The following is an 8,297-nucleotide window of genomic DNA, read 5'->3' as shown; positions in this document are numbered from 1 at the left end:
CTTTGGCTCCTGCAGACCACACAGTGGCTCAGACACTGGCCTGAGGGAAGGGGTCTCATGGAAACCCGGCACAGGCATTTCTCTTTGGAGAGGGGGTTCTGCAGGGAGAAGGGAGAACAAGAGACGTTCCTGTCTCCTGAGATTCCCCCTCCTCTTTCAGCAGCCATACCACAATCCATCAATACCAGAGTTCATAGGATCACTTCCTTGCCAGGGAGCACAAGGCACTCAAAACTGAGCCCTGCCAGAGCCCAGCCCTGCCTGCCCATTTGGAGGGTGTGGGGGAATGGAATTTCAGCAGGAGCTGACCCACAATGATACTTTGCCGCTTGTGGGTTTCTCACAGCCTTAGAAGGAGTTTGAGATCTCTGTCCCCAACACCCGCTCACCCTTCAAGTGCACACACGCGCCTGGGGGCAATTCAGGGTCCCTGGAGTGGTGGCTGCTAATCTTGGAAACAGGAGCTGTTGTCTTTTCCAATGGCCTTAACTCCCTTCTAGCTATTAGAAAGTGGCTGAGTAAAGGAAATGACCCTGGAGGAAGGGGACCAGAACCTTGGAAAAAGATGAAACATCTTTTGTCTGAATTACAAATTAAATCCCTTTCATTTATTTCTTTAGTACTACTCTATTACTACAAACAAAAATATGTTTCTGAGCTGATTGTTGGGATTCGGGGCTTTATTTCTTGTTCTTGTTGTTGTTATTATTATTTATTAGTATTACTTTTCATTGTCAAGACTTTTAAATCTTAGACATAAATAACAATGGCTGGATGTCACACACAGGGAAAAATCCCTTGTTTTTCCCACCAGAATTAAACTGGACACTCAACTCCAAGTTGCCAGTGGATTCTAAAGACGGAAAATCCTGTTAATGCCGGGTTTGGTGTGGTTTGGAGCTGGGGAAAGGTCTGATCCCCTCCCAGAGGCGCCCCAAGCCCGCTCTGCTGCCACTTCTGCACTCGCGGCCCCTAACGGCGGCCCTGCCCTGGGGACATGGTGGGACCCCCTCCTGCCAGGGCTGAGGCTCCTCATGGCCCCTCACAGCCCCTCATGGCCCCATAGAACTTCTCATGGGCCCATAAAACCTCTCATGGCCTCTCATGGTCCCTCATGGCCTCTCAAAGCCCTTCATGGCCCCTTATTTTTCCTCACGGCCCCTCTCAGCTCCAGGCGCGGGGCTCCTCCCAAAGGAGAAGGGGTCGGGCCCTGCTCTTTCTCCTTTTATTTCGGTCCCTTCATAGCGACGAGTAAACAAAGGCTGAATGGAGCCTTTCCCCAGCGTTTCCCTCGGGGTTCATTGCGGGCTGAAGCTCTGTGCTGGCGCTGGCCCGAGCAGCAACATCCCTGCAGCCCCCAAGGCCTTTGCTGTCCCCCCGTGTCCATTCCCTGTCCCCGAGTCCCGCCCGGCTCTGGCAGCAGCAGCAGCCGCAGCGCAGCGGGCGCCGGCCCGGCCCGGCCGGGGCTCCCGGCCACGAGCAGCAGCAGCGCCGGCCCTTCCCACCTGCTCCTGCCTCGGCTTGCCAGGGCTTTTGCCAGGGCAATTCTGGACTACAGCAACAATCCCCCACAAAGAGCCCTGATTCCTCAGGCCCGCCTCTGCTGCCCTCAGCCAGCCCTCAGAGGAAGAAAGGATCGGGTTCCAGCGCTGTTTTCAGCACTGTTTTACTCACCCTGAGGTGACAGCAGGAGGCTGTTGGTGCCTTGGCCTTTGCAATTGTGGATCCCAGCTGATCTTGCCCCTCTTCTGCTTGCCACTTGAATTTTAGCAGTACAAGTGCAATTGCCTCTTTCAATCAGTGCTACCCACTGTGCTTTTTTGACAGGGAACTCGGACTGCTTGTTAAAAAGGCCTCATGAGTAGTAGATCTCCAAATGCTCCCAACTCCCTGAGCACAAAATCAAAGAGAATTAAAGCCACACAGGTCACATTTGCAGTGCTCAAACACAGCCCTGTTGCTGCTGCTGCTGCTGAAATAGAATCAACTGACAGAGGCCATCACAGAAATTGCCTTTACAGTGGCAAATAAAATGAAAAAATCGACCAGGAGAAAGAAAAAACAGAACTCCCCAACTCGCTTCACTGTTTCTATTGAGCAGCTGAAGAAAAAGGAACAGGACACCTTTCAGGCAGTCCCACAAGCTCAGGGTTCTCATTTCATGGGGAATCTGAGATGCAATTGGCCTTTTTAAAAGGATAAAACAAAGGGAATGAATTGGAAATTATTAGGAAAAAGTGTACCTTCTTATATACAAAGTTCACCAAGTCATTCCCTGCATTTCTCCTTTTCACATTCTTTCTGTCATCCAGAGAGGTCCAGCCTATCATGTTCTGATGCTTATCATCAACTGATTGTGCTCTTGATTTCTACCACTGCAAGAGATGTAGAATCATCTAAACTGAACACAGAAACAAACTCTCTCTGTCAGCCCATCTTCATGTTTCAGATCACTTTCAAGGTGTCCATGGGGCATTTGGAATGATCAGCTCTCCACTTCTGGCTGCACACCCTGGAGATTCTTTCTCCACATTCAGCCAGGCTTGTATTCCCTAACAATTCCCGGTACCTCATCATGTTTTCTTTGGGTAGAAGAGTAACAGTGGAAACCTTACCAATGGCACAACTCCCCAGTGCACAAGGAAAAGAAGTAACAAATTGTCAAGTGCTTCAAATATTTGTCCTGCTTTGCTGCAAGAGTTGTGCTGCAGTCACAGTGTGGGAAGCCAAGAGAAGCTGCAGCTGGGGGCACATCTTGTGACAGGAGCTGCGCCTTGTTCTCCAGGACAGGTTTTTGGAAAGAACAGACGGGACTGTGGAGAAGATTCTGGGAAAATTGAAACAACTTTTTTATGAAATGAAAATCAAATCAAAAGAAACAACCAATATGTTTTTCTCTATTTTTCTCTATTTATTTTTATGTTCCCCTTTTCCATCTTGCACTTTCTCCATCCCATTCATTCCAAATGGATCTCACCTCTAAGATCTGAGACTTGGCAAGTTTTAGACACTGTAAAATACCATGAGCTATACCCAGTTTGCCTTGCCCTGTTTTCCTTGGAAAGCAATGCTGGAGACACAAGTGCAGCGCTTGGGTCGGGTACAAATTCTGCATTCAGGGAATGTGCTCAGATGGTGTCTGACCCTCAGCAGGGACAAGGCACAGCAGCAGCCAAGGGCATTCCTGTGCCCCTGTGCAGGAGTCAAGACTCTGGCTCTTGGCTCAACACGGCAAAGTTCCCGTGTTTGGCCAGGCTCAGGGGCTGCCCGGGGAGTGCGGGGCTCGGGCCGGGGCCGAGCGGGCAACGGACAAACGGACACGGGGACAAACGGTCCCGGTGCTTCAGTTGCAGCGGCGGCAGCAGCGGCAGCAGCAGCAGCGGCGGCAGCAGCAGCAGTGAAAGCAGCGAAAGCAGCCAATTTATCACTTTTCTGTCTCTCCTCTCCCTTTCCCACTGTCCCACATTCCCTCCGGGTCTCCCTTTTCCTGCGTCCCCCCTCTCTTCCAGGTTCCCTCTCCCCGTACCCGCCCGGGCCATGCCCCCGGCCCGCCCCCGGACCCGCCCACGGGCCCAGGCGGGGTTGCCCCGGCCCCGGCCCCGGCCGTCCCGCCGTGGTCTCGCCTCCGCCGGGCTCTGGCTGTGCTGGCGCTGGCGCTGCTGGGCGGGCATCATTGCCTGGGGCTGGGGCGGAATCGCTGCCCTTTGGCTCCGCCTTGCCCGATCCCGGCCCCGGCCCCGACGCAGGCTCCGGTCCCGGCCTCGGCCCCGGCCCCGACCCCGGCCCCGACCCCGGCCCCGACCCCGGCTCCTCCCGGGGCCCGCGGAGGACACAGGCGGCGCGGCCGCTGCCGCCGCCTCCGCTGCGGCTTCCCCGGCCCGAGCTCCGCCGCTCAGCAGCGCGGCCGCTGGCCCCGAGCCGCCGCTGCCGCGTTCCAATGAGGGAACGCCTGCGGATGCCAGGCCCGGGGAGCTCGGGGAGCGCTCGGGGGACGTTCCTGTCCCCGGGCCAAGCGCTGACAGCCGCGACTCGCCCCCAGGGAAGGCGCAGGAGGCCCTGCAGGAGCGCTACGAGCTGGGCCCGCTGCTGGGGCGCGGCGGCTTCGGCAGCGTCTTCGCGGCCACGCGACTCTCGGACGGCGCCCCGGTGAGCGGTGGGCAGAGGAGGAGGAGGAGGAGGGGGCGGAGGAGATGGCGGGGGCGCGGCGGGGCGGGCAGCGAGCTCAAGCCTCTGCTGCTCCTTGCTCGCAGGTGGCCATGAAATGTGTGCCGCGGGATCGCGTCCGGCTCTGGGGCGAGCTGGTGAGTGTGCGGGGCCAGCGGCAGAAGCCGGGGCGTGCCGGGCAGGGATGAGCCGGGGCCCGGCGGGGTGGGAGCCGCCGAGAGCCCTGCGGGGAGAGCGGGCGTGGGGTGAGCGAGGTGTGCAGAGTATCCCGGGCTGGCTGAGGGGTCCCAGAGCCCTGGCCCGGCCTCAGCCCCACTGACAGCACCGTGCTCCTCCCGCAGCCCGACGGCACCCGTGCTCCCATGGAGATCGTGCTGCTGGACAGGGTGTCCTCTGGCTGTGCTGCAGTCATTCAGCTGCTGGAGTGGCTTGAGCTCCCCGACAGCTTCGTGTTAGTGTTGGAGCGTCCACAGCAGTGCCAGGACCTCTCGCATTTGCTGGCGGAGCGGAGGTTCCTGCCAGAGGAGGAGGCGCGGGGGCTCTTTCGCCAGGTGCTGGAGGCCGTGCAGCACTGCAGCAGCTGCGGGGTCCTGCACAGGGACATAAAACCGGAGAACATCCGGCTCGACCTGGCCACAGGGCAGCTGAAATTGATCGACTTTGGCTGTGGCGCCTTCCTGCAAGACACAGCCTACACCCAGTTTGCAGGTGAGCCCTCGCAGGGGATGCTCCTGGCCATCTCATGGCCCAGCCTGGCTGTGGCACCGGGGATTCCCCGTGGTGCTGCCAGGATGGGATCAATGCTTGAGGCAAATTGATTTGGATGGGGGTGTGAGGGGGGCCAGCTCCCAGCCCTGCCAAGAGCCTTCAGCACCCACTGTGCCCTGGGCTGGGGCTGGGACAGCCAGCCTGACAAAAACCCCCATGGGGGTAGCAGAGGGCGGGGGTCTGACCCCATGCCCCAGAGAGTTTAGTGAGTCAGCGAGGAAGGGCTTGAACTCCTCTGCTCCCCACGTTTGCCTTGGCCTATTAACAATGTGTTGGAGGCCATGCAGGCAGGGAGGAGAGTGTTTTTTCTCTACCACGGGGTGGGTTTTTATTTGCTTGTCATGGTTGGGCCTCCCCAGTGCTTCTGCTGCCCTCTTGCAGCAGCAGTGGCTTCTTTTCCAACCCTGGGTTTGTAGCCAAGTGCCAGGTGCTGGCAAGAGGGCAGTGGGTCACCCCGTGTGTCTCTGGGGCAGCCCCCACATGCCCAGGGATGCTGGGGCCAGGCTCTGGGAGCAGCAGCATTCCCCTGATGATCTCCATCTGTGTTCCACAGGAACCCTGTCCTACAGCCCACCAGAGTGGATCCACCAGCAACGCTACCATGGCCAGGCAGCAACAATCTGGTCCCTGGGCCTCCTGCTCTACCAGCTGGTCATAGGGAAGCACCCATTCATGAGGGGCCAGCAGATCATCTGGGGGCGGATCTTGTTCCCACGACGGCTCTCCCAAGGTAAATCCTCATCTCTGGGCACAGGGGGAACACCAGGCTTGGGAGACAGCTGTGGGCTCATGAGCATCCTGCTCTGGCAGCTGCTGAGGAGGTGGCACATGTCCTGCTCTCCTGCAAACAGGGAATCCATGGGGAAGTTGAGGCCCAGCTCTGGGCACACCCAGCATGGCCTGGGCACTGGAAGGGGGCGGCAACTTCTCCAACTGACTGGTGATTCCTGGTTTCTCTCTTCAGAATGCCAAGATATTATTAAGAGGTGTTTGTCCATGCAACCCTCGGACAGGCCATCCTTAGAAGACCTTTTGCGCGATCCTTGGATGCAGGCTGTTCATCTGCCCTAGGAGATGGGAGAGATCCACATGCACAGTTGGATCCAGGGGCCTGGCAGGTAACAGCTCCACACATTTCTTGGCAATCGGTGGCAAAGCAAACCAGGCTGTTTTTGTCGTGCCTGTAGCTCTGAGCAGGGGTCATCAGAAGGGAACACACAGCTCTTGGGCTGGAGCTGAGCTGGGCACCTGGTGTAGCAAGCACTGGTGGCCACCATTCCCCCTGCTTTTGCTTGTCTGCTTCACTGATGGCTGGGACCCTGGGCAGAGCACTGACAGCCTGGTCTGGCCCCTAGGCAAGGAGAAGGAGCCCCTGGAGAAGCTGTTACCAGCTGGGGCTGCTGCTGGAGACACCAAGGACAACCTCAAGGATGGCAATCTCTTCCTCCAGCTGGCCAGCTGAAGATGATGGATTTCAATTCTGGCATGTCTTCTTCAAAGACTCGCTCCACGCCCAATTTGCAGGTGAGTCCACAGCCAGGGGATGCTCCCAGATCTGGGCATGGCACAGCCTGGCCAGGCACCAAAGGTTCCCCCCTTGGCTGGGGTGGATGCAAGCAATTCTTCAGTTGGCTGCCAAGCTGCTTTTTGTCTCTGGACAGCTGCTGAGGGGCTGGGTCTGCCGTGGCTGGCTGCAGGCTGGGCACATGGCCTGCCCTCCTGCTCTGCTCCCAAAGGCAGCAGTGATGGGCAGCTTTGGGCCCAGCTCTGAGCACGGCCAGCATGGCCTGGGCACCGCGGGTGGCTGGGACAAGGGGACAGGAGCCTTCAGCTGACGGGCGGTTTCTGGTTTCTCTCCTTGCAGCCGGGCTCTGCGGATGCTGAGGCTGCTCTGGGCTCTGCCAGGGCTCTGCTGGGCTCAGCCCCAGGCACAGCTGGGCTCACCCTGCCCTCCCATTGCTCTGACAGCTTTGCATCACACGAGCCCGTTCCCAGCACACCGCCTGAGCTTTCTGCTTTTGCAGGTGAGTGAGACTCTCCTGCAGGCCAAGAGATTGCAGTTAGGGACACACATCCAATTGGCAAGAACCCAAACTCTCCACAGTCCCAGCTGAATGCCTGCATCTGCACAGGATGTTTTCTGTGTCCCACTCTTCCTTTCTTTTTGGCTGCAATTGTGCAATTGCACTTTCTTCCTCCTCTAGAAGTGCCACTGCTGTGTTCCTGAGGCAGTGCAGTCTGGAGCTGATGGATGAAGAATCGCCCCTCTGCACTTCCAAACCAGAGCAAAAAGCTGTAAGTGGGACTTTGCATCTTTAAGAAACCCCTGAATGTTTGAAAGGGAATGTGCGGCTCATTCACAGGGTGAGAAGGAAGGGCATCTTCTAAAGGATTTGGGGTTTGACAGAATTTAGATTCCCAGTGCTGCTTGGAGCTGTGAAGGCGCAAAGCAGTTTCTTCTTGCTTCACTCCAATTTCACCACAATTTAAAATAACAATATTGGAATCAAACCCCACAAACTTTTTCAAAAAGGTTCCTGACGCCGGTAAGATGCATCATGCCATCAGCACATTTACAAAGTAAATAACTGAGTTTTATGTTTCAAAAGACCAATTACACCTTAATTCAAAGTTAGAGAAGATTTTTCACTACACACTTGGGTTCTGTTTTTATCTTTCACATTTTATAGAAGTTTTTTTTATTTTTCCGCATTTTTCCCCTTAAAACAGAAATCATGCTATGAAAAAGAATTGTCCTTTGCTCCTGGTTCCTGTGTGGAGCAGCTCCCTTCCCGCTGGCTGAGCTGCTCAGGCAGAGCCCGGCAGCTCCTGGCCCTGCAGGGCTGAGGCTTTTCCCCGTTGCTGGGCACAGACTGATGGAGCAGCACTGCTGAACACGGGCACACGCAGAGGGAGCAGAGCAGCTGCCTTTGCCCACCTGAAGCTCCAAGGCCAAACTCTGAGCAGACACGGCTGGAAGAGAGTCACAGGCTCCCTGTTGGCTCTGCTGCCCCACTTGTGCCTGGCCCAGCTCTGCGTGAGGCACAGGGAGAACAAGGGGCAGCTCCCTCCCAGCCCCAGCCCAGGGACCCCACCAGCCCCTGGCCTTGGGGCACTGTCAGCACCCGCTGCTCCAGCCACGGCTTGTGCTGGCACTGACAGCAACAACCAAACTGGGGCTGGTCCCGAGGGAGCAGTAGCAGTGCCTGGATCTGATCCCTCAGTGTGGGGCAGTGCTGGAAAAATGATCGCAGCAGCAGCACCAGCACCAAAGGCATCAGCAGCAGCACCAGCAGCAGCACCAGCAGTGCCAGCAGCACCAGCAGTAGCATCAGCAGCAGCACCACCAGCAGCAGGAGCAGCAC

At 57.1% G+C, this 8,297-nt stretch overlaps 1 pseudogene; it reads left to right on the top strand.

The window, feature by feature from the left end:
* The first annotated feature begins 4,039 nt into the window (after positions 1 to 4,039).
* LOC111942581 (serine/threonine-protein kinase pim-1-like) lies at positions 4,040 to 6,960 on the top strand (annotated as a pseudogene).
* The last annotated feature ends 1,337 nt before the right edge of the window (positions 6,961 to 8,297 follow it).

Source organism: Cyanistes caeruleus, unplaced genomic scaffold (assembly GCF_971803275.1).
Source record: "Cyanistes caeruleus unplaced genomic scaffold, bCyaCae1.hap1.1 HAP1_SCAFFOLD_78, whole genome shotgun sequence".
NCBI classification, from domain to species: domain Eukaryota; kingdom Metazoa; phylum Chordata; class Aves; order Passeriformes; family Paridae; genus Cyanistes; species Cyanistes caeruleus.
The sequence above is the reverse complement of the archived record's forward strand: the minus strand, read 5'-3'. Positions and strand labels throughout refer to the sequence as shown.